The 18,189-nt window shown below is 37.3% G+C and overlaps 1 protein-coding gene across 1 annotated transcript in view; it reads left to right on the plus strand.

Annotated features, from left to right (window-relative positions):
• The window catches only part of LOC125229423 (alkaline phosphatase-like), a 209,872-nt gene that overhangs the window by 169,090 nt on the left and 22,593 nt on the right, over positions 1-18,189 (plus strand). The window lies entirely within an intron of this gene.

The following is an 18,189-nucleotide window of genomic DNA, read 5'->3' on the forward strand; positions in this document are numbered from 1 at the left end:
CATGCGCAGACAATCTATATATTAACATGGCTAATGATGTTTTTGCCTAATTAAGTTAAAGTAAACTTTATAAATGTTTTTTGTGGTTTTCAAGTCGTAACAAAATATGGTAGTATTTTTTTCGGTTAATTGGACAGTAATAAATAATATAAAATAGACTTTCAAAAAGGATCAAGTAGCCTATTGGGTGTTTTCAGCCCCTTAATGCGATGCAATAAAAGTACTGGCACTTTGACATAATGTCAATACGGATAAGGGTGTCATAAGGAGAAGTGTGTCTGGCTTTCACATTTGGCCTATTTAACTACCACTACTATAAGTGTTTATTGAGAGTTCATACGTTTATCACTAACCGTGAGTGGCAAGTTGCAAAAGCACGAACTCGCAAAGACTCATGCGACTATAAGTTAAAAGGAGAAATGAAGGCCAGACACATTTCCCCTTATGATTATGACACACCCGTATTGACCTTACCTATTTATCTGAATTTGCCTGAATGGACTTGAATACCTACAATACTCTTGTGAACCAGACAATTCAATAAAACAATCCGATGATTCTGCAGGGCGTTTATTCACGAACACTCCGATAATGCACAAGAATTTACATCAAAACGTAATGATCTCATTTACATGATTTGCACTTATTCCTGGTCTATCTCGTTCTACCTCACAACTGTCAGTGCGTTGGCGCCATCTTGCCCTCCCCACGAGTCACGAACCAAGATGGCGGAACCAGTCGGGAGCCAGCACGAGATGTCAAATCCTAACTTCCGTTACTTATTAATTTAGTATATTTTGATAAACAACAAACATTGTTTATCAAAATATACCGCAATTTAAATTACATATTTGGATCTTTAAATATGACTAAAATCTAAATAATAAATCATGAATGCTAACACTCTTATGCTTATTAAGTCTTTCCTAACAACATTACACGGAAATATTAATTAAAATATAGGAAACATTTTCCTTTTATTAATCCTTAGTAACGTTTGAAGTTAACATTTTAATGATGTCGTTTATTGTAACTTCATTTAATGATTTGACGAAGCCTCTGTGCTGTGGATAAAATTTGGATAATGGTTTTGTATCTTATGAATTTGAAATCAATTTTAATATTAACACGAGTAGGTAATGATAAATTGTTCTATGTATCGGTATCTATAATTTAAAAGACTAATGGTAATGGGCTGGCTAAGATCTAAAATTATAGTTTCAATAATCCGTGCTACAAGCATTCATTCCTTCAAAAACCTAAACGACGGCGCAGCCCTACCCAGTCCTTCTTCTACCTGACATAGTGCTTGATAATTAGTCTGTCTTGTTGCGTGATACTTGTGTTATTGTCTTTTCCCCTCACTAGCTCGGAAACACGTGTTTTGTCCTTTAATACCAGCGGGTAAAAACGCATTTTATCCACTAGTGGGTAAAGTAATTTAACCTTGAATAAAGTCAAATTAACTGCTATAAAATTGATAAAAGTAGTCTATCTAGTAATAAAGATGATTTACCACCTGTGGAACTACCGGAAGCAGTCATAAACGCATTTTTTGTTTTGTAGTTTCCTCGCTATAGTGAGGGGAAAAGTTTTGTGTTACACTCGGGTGCAAATGTATTTTACTTCTCGTGTGTTAAAAAACTCGCAAGTTCAGGATTCTATTCTCCAACCACTCGCTTCGCTCTTGGTTCAACTATAGAATCCTTTCACTTGCTCGTTTTTCAATTCCACACTCGGCGTTAAAATACAACTTTGCCCCCTTGTATAACAAATAACTATTTTGTAACTAAGTATCTTTTTGTAAATAAATGATTTTACCCCTGTTTTCTATAATTTAAAAGACATACATTTCATAAATATACGTAGTATTTCGTATCAAACGCCATTACTTTCAGATACGAATTTAGAAATACGAGTACCCTGAACCTTTTCTTGTATACATATACATATATACTTATATATATATCGATATCGACGTTGAACATACAATGTTGAATTGAGAATAGAGTTAGTAATGTAATTTCCTGACGTTTTCCTGTTTAAATCAATTGCGGGGGACTCAAATATTACTATTTGTATTCGGCCAACATAATTGTGGCTTTTAAGGGGGCTAAATTAAAAGTTAAATTCATAGACGTTTTGCAAACTACCGAGACTACTATCGAAGGCAGTCTCTAAACAAAGCTTCAAAAGGTTGACTGTGCAAAAAATATATAACGATTAATACTTATTTTTTATATCGCTATCCTGTTGTTAGGTGTATTATTTAAATAGAAAATAGCTTTGTTCTTAATCATATTTATTAAGTTAATCTGAGAATCAAAAACCTATGCGAACGCAAAATTGTACGTCGCAAATTTCGTTATTTTTTGTTCCTTTCGAGTTGCTTAATTTTATTTTCTAGCATAATATCGTGTTTTTCAACAAACACTATACAGCGCGTAAACCTAATAAGGGCGATAAATGAAACCAGGCATATAATTCAATATTGTTATCATTAATTAAGAGGTGTTTTTGAGTTACTTTTAATTTTCACCTCATAATGAATTTTTGAAAAAAATCCCAGCAGCAATGTACTGTAAACGTGGTTGCGATGACAATCAATGACAACTGTCAACGAGCGGTTAACGCGAGTGTGTTTGCATTACGTTGCGGGCCGAATTATTTTGTATGGATAAAAAAATATTTCAATTTTAAGTAAAAGTTATCTAATTCCATTTTTTATGTCCTATACTCACCACCGTTAAGAGGTTCGCCCGTATTAGGTTTACACCCTGTATAAAATTCAATTTATAATTTATTATCGTGCGGGCACACCAAAAACCCCATACAAAGTGCATGTAAACATTGCGTGCGTTACCCGACCGTGCCCGAAATTAAATTTTATCTATTTTCTTCCTATAATATGCTTACCACACTGGTTTTCAATATTTTAATAGCTTTCAAGTGGCCTAACCAAACATGCAAGGGAAAGACCAATAAGCAAGGTTTTTGTTAACCGTTACCATAGATTAAATATAAGAAGATCATACTATCCCATACATTAAAATGCGACCGCCTAAGAACGTGCATACACTAGACCACACATAGATGGCGCCGCAAAAAATGAACTTTCGATTATACTTGTAGATGACGTTAAAAGATTTAACATAGATTTATGGCTCGAATGTGACACTTAACGCCAGTCTACAAATAATCGATGGCAACAAGGCATTTTTTGTGGCGCCATCTATGTCTGGTGTAGTGTATGATCTTCTTATATTTAATCTATGCCGTGACCTATATTATATTACTTTCATTAATTCACTTTACCCTTTTGCCTTTTAAGGTGGAACTCATGTAAAGAATACCTGACCCTTTTCCCAGCTTTATTCCAGGCTGAAGCACACGGTAATCAAAATATAATAAACGTGTACATATTTCGTCATGTTTGTGTTAATACAATAAAGCTTTTGTAAGGATTCCCGATTTCGTTTTATGATTTTGTTCCTAAATTAAATTTATGTTCAAATCTTACGAAAATAAACCTACAGTATTATAATTATACTGTCTAATCTAAATATGAATTTTGACACTTTTTAAGAACGTAGTTGTGAAATTTCTTTGTGTAACAATATTTTTCCCTCGCTACGCTTAGGTTTAAGTTATTCCACGCAATAAATAAGAATATCATTTTTGTCATAATTATAATCAACAATTCAGTTACACTACGTTTAATCCATACTAATATTATAAATGGGAAAGTGTGTGTGTCTGTTTGTTTGTCCGTCTTTCACGTCAAAATGGAGCAACGAATCGACGTGATTTTTTAAGGGGAGATAGTTGAGGGGATGGAGAAGTGACATAGGTTACTTTTTGTCTCTTTCTAACCCCCCACTTCCCTTGGAGGTGGAAGTTTGTATGGAGCGTTCCGCAATTGACAACATTTCATATTTTTGAGTACTACTTTTTATTGTTTGGTTTGAAAGAACTCAATACTAAAAGATACACGTATTATTTTATTTTTCCAAAAACTGCTATTTTAATGAGAAAATCCCTTCTTATTACTACGTCGAGCAGAAAGATCGTAAGTTACAAACGTCAAGACACAGCTTCGTGACGTCACATGTGTTGTTTCATACACCTAAGAAAACGAGAAAATCATTTCTAAAAATAATAGCGTTAACTGTCAGCTCAAACAGTCTGGTATGTCTGACTCAAGCCTCCCTAATAACAAAATTTGTGAAATGCATATACTCATCCTTGACTTCTTTATGAATTAGATAATGTATTGGAAAGGGATGGATATATGCTAGTTATTTCTCTTTTTGGTAGGTGGTCAGTAGGTTCTTGTTTTGCTAGGGATGTTACTTTGTCGATTCTATTATCGATAAAATACACGCTTACTCATGTTCTCACCTTAGAAATAATATAAACTTGATACATATAAAAGTAACGAAAACATACAATATCTATTATAAATATTTCATTAGGATTATTATGGCTTTTTGACCATGAAAGTCACATAACTATTCATACTGTATTCTTGGCTAACCAATCTAACCATACCTACGGATTGCAAATAAATAGTTTGTTTATGTACTCAATACCTACATAACCGCTCATTATTCTCGCTCATTATATCACATTATCATATATATTACATCATAGATGTGTATGTCTCCCTTCCTCTTTAACGCGAAGAAAAAGGACGGCATGTTGTCTGTGATCATGTGATTTCTATGATAGTGCAATATCGGCCTAAATAGTATGTGTAAAAAATACGAGTATATGAGAAATCAATACATTTTTCTCTTCTCTTTACGCAAAGACCTAAGTAAAATGCTTTTATTTAGCATCTATCTCATGTGAAGTCCACCACTCAGAATCTACTTACCTCAATAATAGCTTCTCTACCAAATGGAAAATAAAATAAATGGCAGTGTAGGTGACATAATTTATTATTTCAATAGTTTCAACTATTTTTAGTTTCTTTTAATCATCTATGAGAATATCTGGAAAAACTAAAAAATATTAATGGTTGAGTTCGCTAGACATGTTACATTACCAGCTCCGTGATGCCTACCAATAAACATTCATGTCCTTTTTATTGAATGAATGTCGATAGGGTTATTATCCCTGACGTCGATAAAAATTACACAATTTACACATCACTATCATATAAACATAACCTAAAATCAGTTTGAAGAAATATCGAAAAAACATGAATAAAACTATGCAGAATTTAATACGGCATTAGTTATATATAAACTATCAATATCGTTTTTTATGTTTCGTTTAGATCCTACAAATAATATTATCAATAATTGAATGAAATTCACTAATGAAAGGTTACATGTTCTTGGCAGTTTTCTTTTCACCATGTACGAGAATTACAGTCCTTAATCACACAGGCCACAGTCACATAAGGAACTTGAACACATCACAAATAGTAACATAGCAGGTTAATCAACTATCTATTAGGAATAAACACAATATAATTAAAAATCGGCCAGATGACCGCCGAGATATTTGACTTAATATAATACGACTATGTACAGTTGTCAAAGGTGGACACCGACTGTGAAAGATAAACACATATTTATTTTGGCCGTATTGTAACTACTGAAAGGCAACCAAAAGGCAACCACTTGGCAATCGTTTAGTGACCACCTTCGGGAAAACGAAAGAAGTTCCGGATTTTTGTCGCATTCGCTCATAAACAAAACGTAATAGTGTGTTGTGAGTAAGATTCATGTCACCATGCTCTTATTTTAGCATGGCTTCCATGCTTTAGTTATACTTCCGTGGTCTGACTGTCATGTGTCACTGTCAGCCTTAGTGAATGACTACGAACCATAGACAAAGCCATGAAATTTTTAATATCTTTGCTACGAACTGTGATAAGTGTCACTGTCAAACTCAAGTGACATCCCAACTGGAATATTTTGGACTTCCGGTTGGGACGCCATCTTAGCGGTTTCGTGTCGTGAATAATTTATTTTTCTTTTACTCATTAATGTTGTTTAAAGTGTAATATTGATAGCTTATTATGCAGTAAACTAATGGTGTAGTGAGAAGCTGATGAAGAATTGTTCTCGAAACGCGTTTAGCCTCTTTTTTGTCGTAAACGGCCGGTAGTCCACGTGCTCTTGTAAAATCTAGCTATCAATTTACAAGTGCTAAGTCACCGTACAATGTCGTACTTACTGTACAAAAATTACTAATATTAGCTCATATCACCTTGACACTGGCGAAATAGTCCCAATGGACTGAAGCCATTTAATTTTAAAAACTGAACTGAACTGGAATATTTTTTGTTATAGTGGCAGCTCTAAATCAGCTATTTGACGTCACTTCCCCTTTAAATTATTTTTAAGATTTTTTTATACTAAAAATACGGAAAAAAAATCAAAAAAATTATTTATGTGATCTACAAGCGTAGGTACATATATCTCGAAATGGTTTTCGATTTAGGGACATTGAAAATTTTGAAACGTTGTCAATTTTTGGATTTAACGCTAGCGAAGCCCGCTGCTTCAAATGCTAGTTCAATATAATTACCTACGCTACGCTACACTATCTACCAATTCTCTTAACTGTTGTCATAGCTATGATATAACCAAATAAATCAACACAAACAATGTGGAAAATCAAACGCAGTATTTATTCTAATAAGAATTTAATAGAAGCAAAACAGTGTTCGCTGCGGTTCATATTTTAATATCTACTGAATATTAAATGCAAATAAAGGGTTCACGTATTTAAATGTGGAATGATTAACTGTAGCCTGCAGTATTTTCCTACCAATATGGACTTCAAACCTACAAGAAAAGAGCGTACGGTACTTTCCTAATAAACTTATGAAGAATTAATTGTTTAAAAATAAATTAATTGTTTAAAAAACACTATAAAACACGCTTTTATAAATGCACGTAAAAGCCAAAAATAAATTATGGATCGTTCAAGTTGTCTCTATTTGTGAGCTGAAGTTTAAAAACTATGTGCTTTTAATTATAATATTTGATTGTAAAAGCGTGGGGCGCTGGAACAGGAAAGACTTTTTGTATAACTTGCTGATAAATCAAATTATGCTATGCTACGGGAAGGAGGTTACACAGATTGACGCGCTAACTGGAGTTGCAGCATGACTAGTAGGTTCTACATTAAACAGTCAAATCAATTAAAAGTCAGTGTTCAAAGTAGGTACCAGTTTGTCGAACTCAGACAAAATATGCGCTAGTAGCGAGGAGAGTCGACAGTCACCGACACTTAGAACGCCGCTTTTTTCCGGTAATCAAAGTACAAAAGGGGAAAGTGTCTACAGTGACAGGATGCAGAGTTCTTGTTCGTGGACGAGATATCTTTGGTTCTTTTTGGTAACCCTTAGGCGGCATATGTAAACGTTATGTTCTTATGCAACTTCATTCAACAGGAAGTTCGGATTAGTATTTGTTTACAAGAAAGTCTTTCCTGTTCCAGCGCCCCACGCTTTTACAATCAAATATTATAATTAAAAGCACATAGTTTTTAAACTTCAGCTCACAAATAGAGACAACTTGAACGATCCATAATTTATTTTTGGCTTTTACGTGCATTTATAAAAGCGTGTTTTATAGTGTTTTTTAAACAATTAATTTATTTTATACTTTTTAGTCATTAATAATGAAATACTTTTAACATTTATACATAAATTTATTTCAAGTAGGCGGATTTTACATGCCATTTGTGGCTTAACGTGTACTTATTGCTAATTGCTACTTAATAATAACCAGCGGCTAACTTCTTATTACGGTATTATCATAAAAATGTTTATACCTAGTAAGTTATCCGTAAAAGATAGACCCCTTTATTTGCTCTTAAGGGTCACAGGAAAACCATTACCCAACTTATTTTAAATACAACGTTGATCTTTCTTTTATGCGGGGGGCTTCGCCCCCCGAGTCCCCTTTGTTTGCTCTGAAAGGTCACAAGAAAACGCTAACCCAACTTATTTTAAATACTACGTTAATCTTTCTTTTATGCGGGGGGCTTCGCCCCCCGAGCCCCCTTTTGTTTGCTCTTAAAGGTCACAAGAAAACGCTAACACAACTTATTCTAAATACAACGTTGATCTTTCTTTTATGCGGGGGGCTTCGCCCCCCGAGCCCACCTTTGTTTACTCTGAAAGGTCATAAGAAAACGCTTACCCAACTTATTTTAAATACTACGTTAATCTTTCTTTTATGCGGGGGGCTTCGCCATCCGAGCCCCCCTTTGTTTGCTCTTAAAGGTCACAAGAAAACGCTAACCCAACTTATCTTAAATACAACGTTGATCTTTCTTTTATGCGCGGGGCTTCGACCCCGAGCCCCCCTTTGTTTGCTCTTAAAGGTCACAAGAAAACGCTAACCCAACTTATTCTAAATACTACGTTGATCTTTCTTTTATGCGGGGGGCTTCGCCCTCCGAGCCCCCCTTTGTTTGCTCTTAAAGGTCACAAGAAAACGCTAATCCAACTTATCTTAAATACAACGTTGTTCTTTCTTTTATGCGCGGGGCTTCGCCCCCCGAGCCCCCCTTTGTTTGCTCTTAAAGGTCACAAAAAAATGCTATCCCAACTTATTCTAAATACTACGATGATCTTTCTTTCATGCGGGGGGCTTCGCCCTCCGAGCCCCCCTTTGTTTGCTCTTAAAGGTCACAAGAAAACGCTAACCCAACTTATCTTAAATACAACGTTGATCTTTCTTTTATGCGCGGGGCTTCGCCCCCGAGCCCCCCTTTGTTTGCTCTTAAAGGTCACAAAAAAATGCTATCCCAACTTATTCTAAATACTACGTTGATCTTTCTTTCATGCGGGGGGCTTCGCCCCCTGAGGCCCCCTTTTCTTTACTCTTAAGGATCACAAGAAAACCTTAACCCAACTTATTTTAAATACAAAGTTGATCTTTCTTTAATGCGGGGGGCTTCGCCCTCTGAGCCCCCCTTTGTTTGCTCTGAAAGGTCACAAGAAAACGCTAACCCAACTTATTATAAATACTACGTTAATCTTTCTTTTATGCGGGGGGCTTCGCCCCCCGAGCCCCCCTTTGTTTGCTCTGGAATGTCACAAGAAAACGCTAACCCAACTTATTTTAAATACTACGTTAATCTTTATTTTTGCTCTTAAAGGTCACAAGAAAACGCTAACCCAACTTATCTTACATACAACGTTAATCTTTCTTTTATGCGGGGGCTTCGCCCCCCGAGCCCCCCTTTGTTTGCTCTGAAAGTTCACAAGAAAACGCTAACCCAACTTATTTTAAATACTACGTTAATCTTTCTTTTATGCGGGGGGCTTCGCCCCCCGAGCCCCCCTTTGTTTGCACTTAAACGTCACAAGAAAACGCTAACCCAACTTATTTTAAATACTACGTTAATCTTTCTTTTATGCGGGGGCTTCGCCCTCCGAGCCCCCCTTTGTTTGCTCTTAAATGTCACAAGAAAACGCTAACCCAACTTATCTTAAATACAACGTTGATCTTTCTTTTATGCGGGGGGCTTCGCCCCCCGAGCCCCCCTTTGTTTGCTCTAAAATGTCACAAGAAAACGCTAACCCAACTTATTTTAAATACTACGTTAATCTTTCTTTTATGCGGGGGGCTTTGCCCCCGAGCCCCCTTTGTTTGCTCTTAAAGGTCACAAGAAAACGCTAACCCAACTTATTTTAAATACTACGTTGATCTTACTTTCATGCGGGGGCTTCGCCCCCGAGCCCCCCTTTGTTTGCTCTGAAAGGTCACAAGAAAACGCTAACCCAACTTATTTTGTATACTACGTTAATCTTTCTTTTATGCGGGGGGCTTCGCCCCCCGAGCCCCCCCTTTGTTTGCACTTAAACGTCACAAGAAAACGCTAACCCAACTTACTTTAAATACTACGTTAATCTTTCTTTTATGCGGGGGGCTTCGCCCTCCGAGCCCCCCTTTGTTTGCTCTTTAATGTCACAAGAAAACGCTAACCCAACTTATCTTAAATACAACGTTGATCTTTCTTTTATGCGGGGGCTTCGCCCCCCGAGCCCCCCTTTGTTTGCTCTGAAATGTCACAAGAAAACGCTAACCCAACTTATTTTAAATACTACGTTGATCTTTCTTTCATGCGGGGGGCTTCGCCCCCTGAGGCCCCCTTTTCTTTACTCTTAAGGATCACAAGAAAACCTTAACCCAACTTGTTTTAAATACAAAGTTGATCTTTCTTTAATGCGGGGGGCTTCGCCCTCCGAGCCCCCCTTTGTTTGCTCTGAAAGGTCACAAGAAAACGCTAACCTAACTTATTTTAAATACTACGTTAATCTTTCTTTTATGCGGGGGGTTTCGCCCCCCGAGCCCCCCTTTGTTTGCTCTGAAATGTCACAAGAAAACGCTAACCCAACTTATTATAAATACTACGTTAATCTTTCTTTTATGCGGGGGGCTTCGCCCCCCGAGCCCCCCTTTGTTTGCTCTGGAATGTCACAAGAAAACGCTAACCCAACTTATTTTAAATACTACGTTAATCTTTATTTTTGCTCTTAAAGGTCACAAGAAAACGCTAACCCAACTTATCTTACATACAACGTTAATCTTTCTTTTATGCGGGGGCTTCGCCCCCCGAGCCCCCTTTGTTTGCTCTGAAAGTTCACAAGAAAACGCTAACCCAACTTATTTTAAATACTACGTTAATCTTTCTTTTATGCGGGGGCTTCGCCCCCGAGCCCCCTTTGTTTGCACTTAAACGTCACAAGAAAACGCTAACCCAACTTATTTTAAATACTACGTTAATCTTTCTTTTATGCGGGGGGCTTCGCCCTCCGAGCCCCCCTTTGTTTGCTCTTAAATGTCACAAGAAAACGCTAACCCAACTTATCTTAAATACAACGTTGATCTTTCTTTTATGCGGGGGGCTTCGCCCCCCGAGCCCCCCTTTGTTTGCTCTGAAATGTCACAAGAAAACGCTAACCCAACTTATTTTAAATACTACGTTAATCTTTCTTTTATGCGGGGGGCTTTGCCCCCCGAGCCCCCCTTTGTTTGCTCTTAAAGGTCACAAGAAAACGCTAACCCAACTTATTTTAAATACTACGTTGATCTTACTTTCATGCGGGGGCTTCGCCCCCCGAGCCCCCCTTTGTTTGCTCTGAAAGGTCACAAGAAAACGCTAACCCAACTTATTTTGTATACTACGTTAATCTTTCTTTTATGCGGGGGGCTTCGCCCCCCGAGCCCCCCCTTTGTTTGCACTTAAACGTCACAAGAAAACGCTAACCTAACTTATTTTAAATACTACGTTAATCTTTCTTTTATGCGGGGGGCTTCGCCCTCCGAGCCCCCCTTTGTTTGCTCTTAAATGTCACAAGAAAACGCTAACCCAACTTATCTTAAATACAACGTTGATCTTTCTTTTATGCGGGGGCTTCGCCCCCCGAGCCCCCCTTTGTTTGCTCTGAAATGTCACAAGAAAACGCTAACCCAACTTATTTTAAATACTACGTTAATCTTTCTTTTATGCGGGGGGCTTCGCCCCCCGAGCCCCCCTTTGTTTGCTCTTAAAGGTCACAAGAAAACGCTAACCCAACTTATCTTAAATACAACGTTGATCTTTCTTTTATGCGGGGGGCTTCGCCCCCGAGCCCCCTTTGTTTGCTCTGAAATGTCACAAGAAAACGCTAACCCAACTTATTTTAAATACTACGTTAATCTTTCTTTTATGCGGGGGGCTTCGCCCCCCGAGCCCCCCTTTGTTTGCTCTGAATTGTCACAAGAAAACGCTAACCCAACTTATTTTAAATACTACGTTAATCTTTCTTTTATGCGGGGGGCTTCGCCCCCCGAGCCCCCCTTTGTTTGCTCTTAAAGTTCACAAGAAAACGCTAACCCAACTGATCTAAAATACTACGTTGATCTTTCTTTCATGCGGGGGCTTCGCCCCCCGAGCCCCCCTTTGTTTGCTCTTAAAGGTCACAAGAAAACGCTATCCCTACTTATTCTAAATACTACGTTGATCTTTCTTTCATGCGGGGGGCTCCGCCCCCCGAGCCCCCCTTTTCTTTGCTCTTAAGGATCACAAGAAAACCTTAACCCAACTTATTTTAAATACAACGTTTATCTTTCTTTCTCTCTGCTCGAGCTCTGCTTTGTTTGCTCTGAAAGGTCACAAGAAAACGCTAACCCAACTTTTTTTAAATACTACGTTGATCTTTCTTTCATGCTTCCCCCCTCGAGCCCCCCCCCCCCTTTTTCTGTTCTTATCTTCCGGCACCATCATCAGGCCTTGAAACCTAATCGTAGTCATAGTTCATTACAAGACTTTTCTAAGAAGCCCAAAAACAGCTATGATACGATGTTCCATCATGTAGTTCCAGTTCATATCTTCCGGCTCCATCATCAGACCTTGAAACCTAATTGTAGTCAAAGTTCATTACAAGACTTTCCTAAGAAGCCCAAAAACAGCTATGATACGATGTTCCATCATGTAGTTCCAGTTCATATCTTCCGGCTCCATCATCAGACCTTGAAACCTAATCGTAGTCAAAGTTAATTACAAGACTTTTCTAAGAAACCCAAAAACAGCTATGATACGATGTTCCATCATGTAGTTCCAGTTCATATCTTTCGGCTTCATCATCAGACCTTGAAACCTGATTGTAGTCAAAGTTCATTAAAAGACTTTTCTAAGAAACCCAAAAACGGCTATGATACGATGTTCCATCATGTAGTTCCAGTTCATATCTTCCGACTCCATCATCAGATCAGCTCAACAGTACCATATTATTGTATTGTCATCGGAACTACATATAGCTGCCAATTTTCATTACGCTACGATCCTTGGAAGATGGTTAAATTAGCCTCCGCAGATTCCATTACATAGTTAGTTACATACACGACGACCTAATAAAAGCGTGTTAATTATGTTTCTCCAATATATGTCCCAATGGTAAATTTAAATTTAATTTAATTTAATGTGATTTATTTAATTTATTCTAAATGTAATAATTGTTATTTAATTTTTTAATGTTGAAATGTATAAAAAAATAATAATTTTTAAATAATTTTTATGTTTAAATGTTTGTTTATATGTAAAATGTGTGATAATATGGATTTTTTTATCTGAAATAAATGAATTTTATTTTATTTATTTTATTTATTTATATGTACTTGGAAAGGGTTATCTTATTGTAGCAAAAATAGATCAGGAAATTCTTCTTTATGGTCAAAATCAAATAAAAAAAAACAATCCTTGTTGTTAGACTTATTGACCGGGATATAGACCGTGATTACCTTTTTGATTTTTCTCGAGCTCCCGATCCGAGCTCGCGCGCTGTCTACACAACTTTGACGTCTTTGACATCCACCCGCCTTCGTCAGTTTTCCGTGATCATGATGCATGCAACTGCGTCGAAATATCGGGAGCTCGACAAAAATCAAAAAGGTAATCACGGTCTATATAAGTCTAATGAAAATAACGGTGAATCATTCAAAACTCTTAATCCTTGCTGTATTTAAGTGGACGGGAAGGTATCATACATTGTAGGTTAGTGTTTTTTACCAAAGAACAGAGCATAAGGGCTGAAAAATACGGAAAATTACGGAACCCTACACTGAGCGTGGCCCGACACGCTCTTGGCCGGTTTTTTTTATCGTTGCTTAGTATTTAAAAGTAGCAGAATAGTATTTCTAAATCGTTATATTGTAGCTTCTCATGCAGCACGTCTTTAGCTTATGATTTATTTAACACGGAGATAACTTTGCAAGATAACTTAGTCAGAACAGTTAAGTTCCTACATTTGCTACGGAGCAGTTGTCGAGTCGGCTAATTCTAGTTTGGTGTTACTTTGGGAACTAGTACCTACATTAGCATACATAATATTTTACCGATGCGGTGACAGCGGTCAGCGTTTTAGAATTAGGGTTTTTTTATTACCAACTCGCTTAAAGGTCAGTGGTCAGGTGCGTCGAAACTTACCTAATGTTTGACGACCGGTCTGGCTCAGTCGGTAGTGACCCTGCCTGTTGAGCCGCGGTCCTGGGTTCGAATCCCGGTAAGGGCATTTATTTGTATGATGAGCACAGATATTTGTTCCTGAGTCATGGATGTATGTATGTAGGTATATAAGTATGTATTTATCTATTTAACTATGTATATCGTCGTTTAGCACCCATAGTACAAGCTTTGCTTAGTATTAATGGTTTCACACAGTATATACCATTTATAATAGGAAATATTACAACAATATTCTCACACTCGCTATCACTCGTTGTACAGTCATGGTATAGATGCGGTATAAGTGTCCTAAATATGTAAACACGATTTTATTGCAAGTTAAAATTGTGGATACATACATTTGGCACTTTGTCCGCAGCTACATTTAGTACCTTGACTACTAAACTTTAGAGAAACTTATGCATACTTTGGCTAAAAAGGTTTTTGACTGATGATGATGACATTGATTCATCATAGGGATTTGTTAATAAAATAAGTGGCCGTGAACCACGTTCGACGTGTTGCTTCCCTGTCACAATTACGTTCGAATTTATAAGTGTGAGAAGGAAGCAAGATGCTGATTTGCTGAACATGGTAGATCCCCTTCAATGTGCCATCGGCGCTCTCTGCGCAGTTTTGCGTATAATACTATTGGTCTTATAATACGAGTACTTATGTAGTTTAATGCCGATTGCAGCAAAAAAAGGAATCTTGATAATAACGTCACATTGGAATATAACGTCACATTTGGATGGGATGGTTTGATGTTTTTTGGTGATAAATTTCACAGCGGTGTCCGAATCGCCGTTGTCCGGTCGCTGTGACTGACATAAAGATAAACGAACGCACGTAGTTATAAATGAAAACGTCGTTTTGTTTTCACCAATAAGCTAATTTTTATGAAAAAGTGGACAGGAGCTGATCATAGTTATTTATTATAAAATTTTCGCGTTTAGTATTCCTTAAGGTAACAATTGATTGACTACAATTTATGTTTGATTAGTTTCAAAAAGACACGTATTTATTGACTTGATGTTACACTTAAGAGCGCTTTCAAAAAATCTGCTTGCTCGAATTTCGACGCCGGCGGCGCTGGCGTGCGCCTGTGTGCAGACGCACACTATAACCAGAAGCATAACGATTGTAGCCTGCGGTACAGACATAGCGTGCGATCCTCTTCGAACCAACCTTACGTGCGGCTAGAGCGAAAGGGATAGCATTCATGGTCGGTACCGCCACGCCGTCAGTAGCGTTGCGGACTAACCATTATTGATACTTGCGTAAAAACACCGCCATATAAATTACATATTTGCATACATGATTTCGTACATAAATACTTGACCTTTTAGTTTAATTATTAAAGTTATCACAGTTTTTTCTATTAAAACGTGTGTAGCCTTGGAAGAAATAATTTAAAAAACCTTTTATAATTTAATAAATTGTGTATATAATATTGTCTTCTGTCACCGCGATAGTTACCTACTCATGAAATAAATTTATGGAATCAGATTATTTCGCGTATTATGAATATAATCCGTTTTCTTAGTTTTATTTCATTTTGCATATGATATATGTTTTCTAGGTTCTTTTCGGTGAAGGAAAACATCGTGAGGAAACCGGACTAATTCCAATAAGGTCTAGTTTACCCTTTGGGTTGAAAGGTCTGATGGCAGTCGCTTTCGTAAAAACTAGTGCCTACGCCAAATCTTGGGATTAGTTGTCAAAGCGGACCGCAGGCTCCCATGAGCCGTGGCAAATGCCGGGATAACGCAAGGAAGATGATGATGTTTTCTAGGTACATATAAATAATGGAACTAAGATCGGTTTTCTTTAATTTTAAGTAGTTTTTTTTATATTTAAAATGTGTTTTTAGGGTTTCGTAGTCAACTAGGAACCCTTATAGTTTCGCCATGTCTGTCTGTCTGTCCCTCCGTCCGTCCGTCCGTCCGCGGATAATCTCAGTGACCGTTAGAACTAGAGAGCTGAAATTTGGTACCAATATGTATATCAGTCACGCCGACAAAGTGCAAACATAAAAAGTGGAAACAATGTTTTATTAGGGTACCCACCCCCCTACACGTAAAGTAGGGCGTGATTTTTTTTTCATTTCAACCCTAACGTGTGATTTATTGCTGGATAGGTATTTAAAAATGAATTACTGAAATCGTTTTTTGATAATATTAATATTTTCGGGAATAATCGCTCCTAAAAGAAAAAAAAGTGTCCCCCTTCCCCCTCTAACTTTTTAACAATATATTTAAAAAATATTTAAAAATCACAAAAGTAGAACTTTATAAACTTTCTAGGAAAAATGTTTTGAACTTGATAGGTTCTGTAGTTTTTTAAAAATATGGAAAACTACGAAAGACCCGAGCGGCTATCTACCGGCTGAGAGCGTGTCGGGCCACGCTCAGTGCCTGCACTGAGCGTGGCCCGACACGCTCTCGGCCGGTTTTTAAATATTATGTTGTTTTAATTGCATGGAGCACAGGAAGGTCCACATCAATGTATTAGTTTTTTGTAAGGAAATACAACTCTACGCTACGCCTACTTGCTTTAGTTGACTGTTGACACACTGAGACAGTGGATGCGCCAGAGTATAAAAGAGTGATTACCATCTCTTGTCAAAGATCTTGTTGAGACGAATCAAACAAGCCCAAACACAGAAGAGTTTCAAGACTTGGTTGTTGAATACTCTTGACTACCTTCCGGCTTCACCATCAGATCCTGGGTATCATCTCTTGTCAAAGATCTTGTTGAGACAAACCAAACGAGCCCAAACACGGAGTGGTTTCAAGACCTGGTTGATGAATTCTCTTGACTACCTTCCAGCTTCATCATCAGATCCTGGGTACCATCTCTTGTCAAAGATCTTGTTGAGACGAACCAAACGAGCCCAAACACGGAATGGTTTCAAGACCTGGTTGATGAATTCTGTTGACTACCTTCCGGCTTCATCATCAGATCCTGGGTACCATCACCTCTTGTCAAAGATCTTGTTGAGGCAAATCAAACGAGCCCAAACACGAAATGGTTTTAAGACCTGGTTGATGAGAACTCATGACTACCTTCCGGCTTCATCATCAGATCCTGGGTACCATCACCTCTTGTCAAAGATCTTGTTGAGGCAAATCAAACGAGCCCAAACACGAAATGGTTTCAAGACCTGGTTGATGAGAGCTCATGACTACCATCTGACTTCATCATCAGATCCTGAGTACCATCTATTGTCAAAGATTTTGTTGAGACGAGTCAGTAACCTAAAATGATATTCTATAATAAATAATACTTACTAAAAATATTAGTCAAGTTAATTAGTTAGTTACCAAAGTCGTCAACCCAAGGATCAAAGTTTTCGGTCGCAGTATACATGCAACAGTACAGCCAAACACGCACACAAGTGCGGTTTTGGACATGGCGGGTGCCGCACACAATGACAAAATAACTTCGCGATCGTCGAGCCGCGTGCGGAGTGGACTAACATACGTCCTGCCTCTACAAGCTCTGCCGCGGTACTGACATCGCAAGCGCGCGTAACCGGTAATAAGGAGGCATTTTTAAAAAATCGTCAAAAATATTAAATTGCAATTAATAGAAAACTTTTGCATAAAATCTGTTTAAATAAGCGTTGCAGATTATTTTTATATTAAAACTACTTCAAAAACACGTAAGTTTTCGAAGAAATTGACACTTAATCTGAGGTGATTTCTGAAACAAATTGGATTCATCATATCCTCATTTACTCTATTCTAAAGCCTTATAACAAAGAAGTAGTCTCAAAAGATTGTAGTACAGGATATACATAATACAAATTTACCACTTGAAGCATTCAAAACTATCCAAATTTTACAAATTAGACGGACTAAGTCAGCACTTTTCGCGGGTTTTCCTAAACATGCACCAGAAAAAAAATCATAATTAATTAAGTGAGTTAGTTTTTAAAAATCCAGTCTCACAACATGTAAGTTAAGAAGATGTCTTAATCGAATCCTGAACTTAATAAGTCTTTTAGATGACGGAAAGTGTAGCATTTTGCCGACTAAAACTATCAATTTTACATTATTACGACGTTTTCATTGAATGCCCTCTTAAATTATTGAGGAGTGTCTTTTCAAAAGGACTTATTTCTATAAGTCAACAGAGGTTATTTTTATCTATGTCTTCCTAGAGAAATAAACCTTGTTGACTTATATAAATAAGTGCTTTTGAAAAGACACTCATCTA

The sequence above is a fragment of the Leguminivora glycinivorella genome, chromosome 9 (genome assembly GCF_023078275.1).
Source record: "Leguminivora glycinivorella isolate SPB_JAAS2020 chromosome 9, LegGlyc_1.1, whole genome shotgun sequence".
NCBI lineage: Eukaryota > Metazoa > Arthropoda > Insecta > Lepidoptera > Tortricidae > Leguminivora > Leguminivora glycinivorella.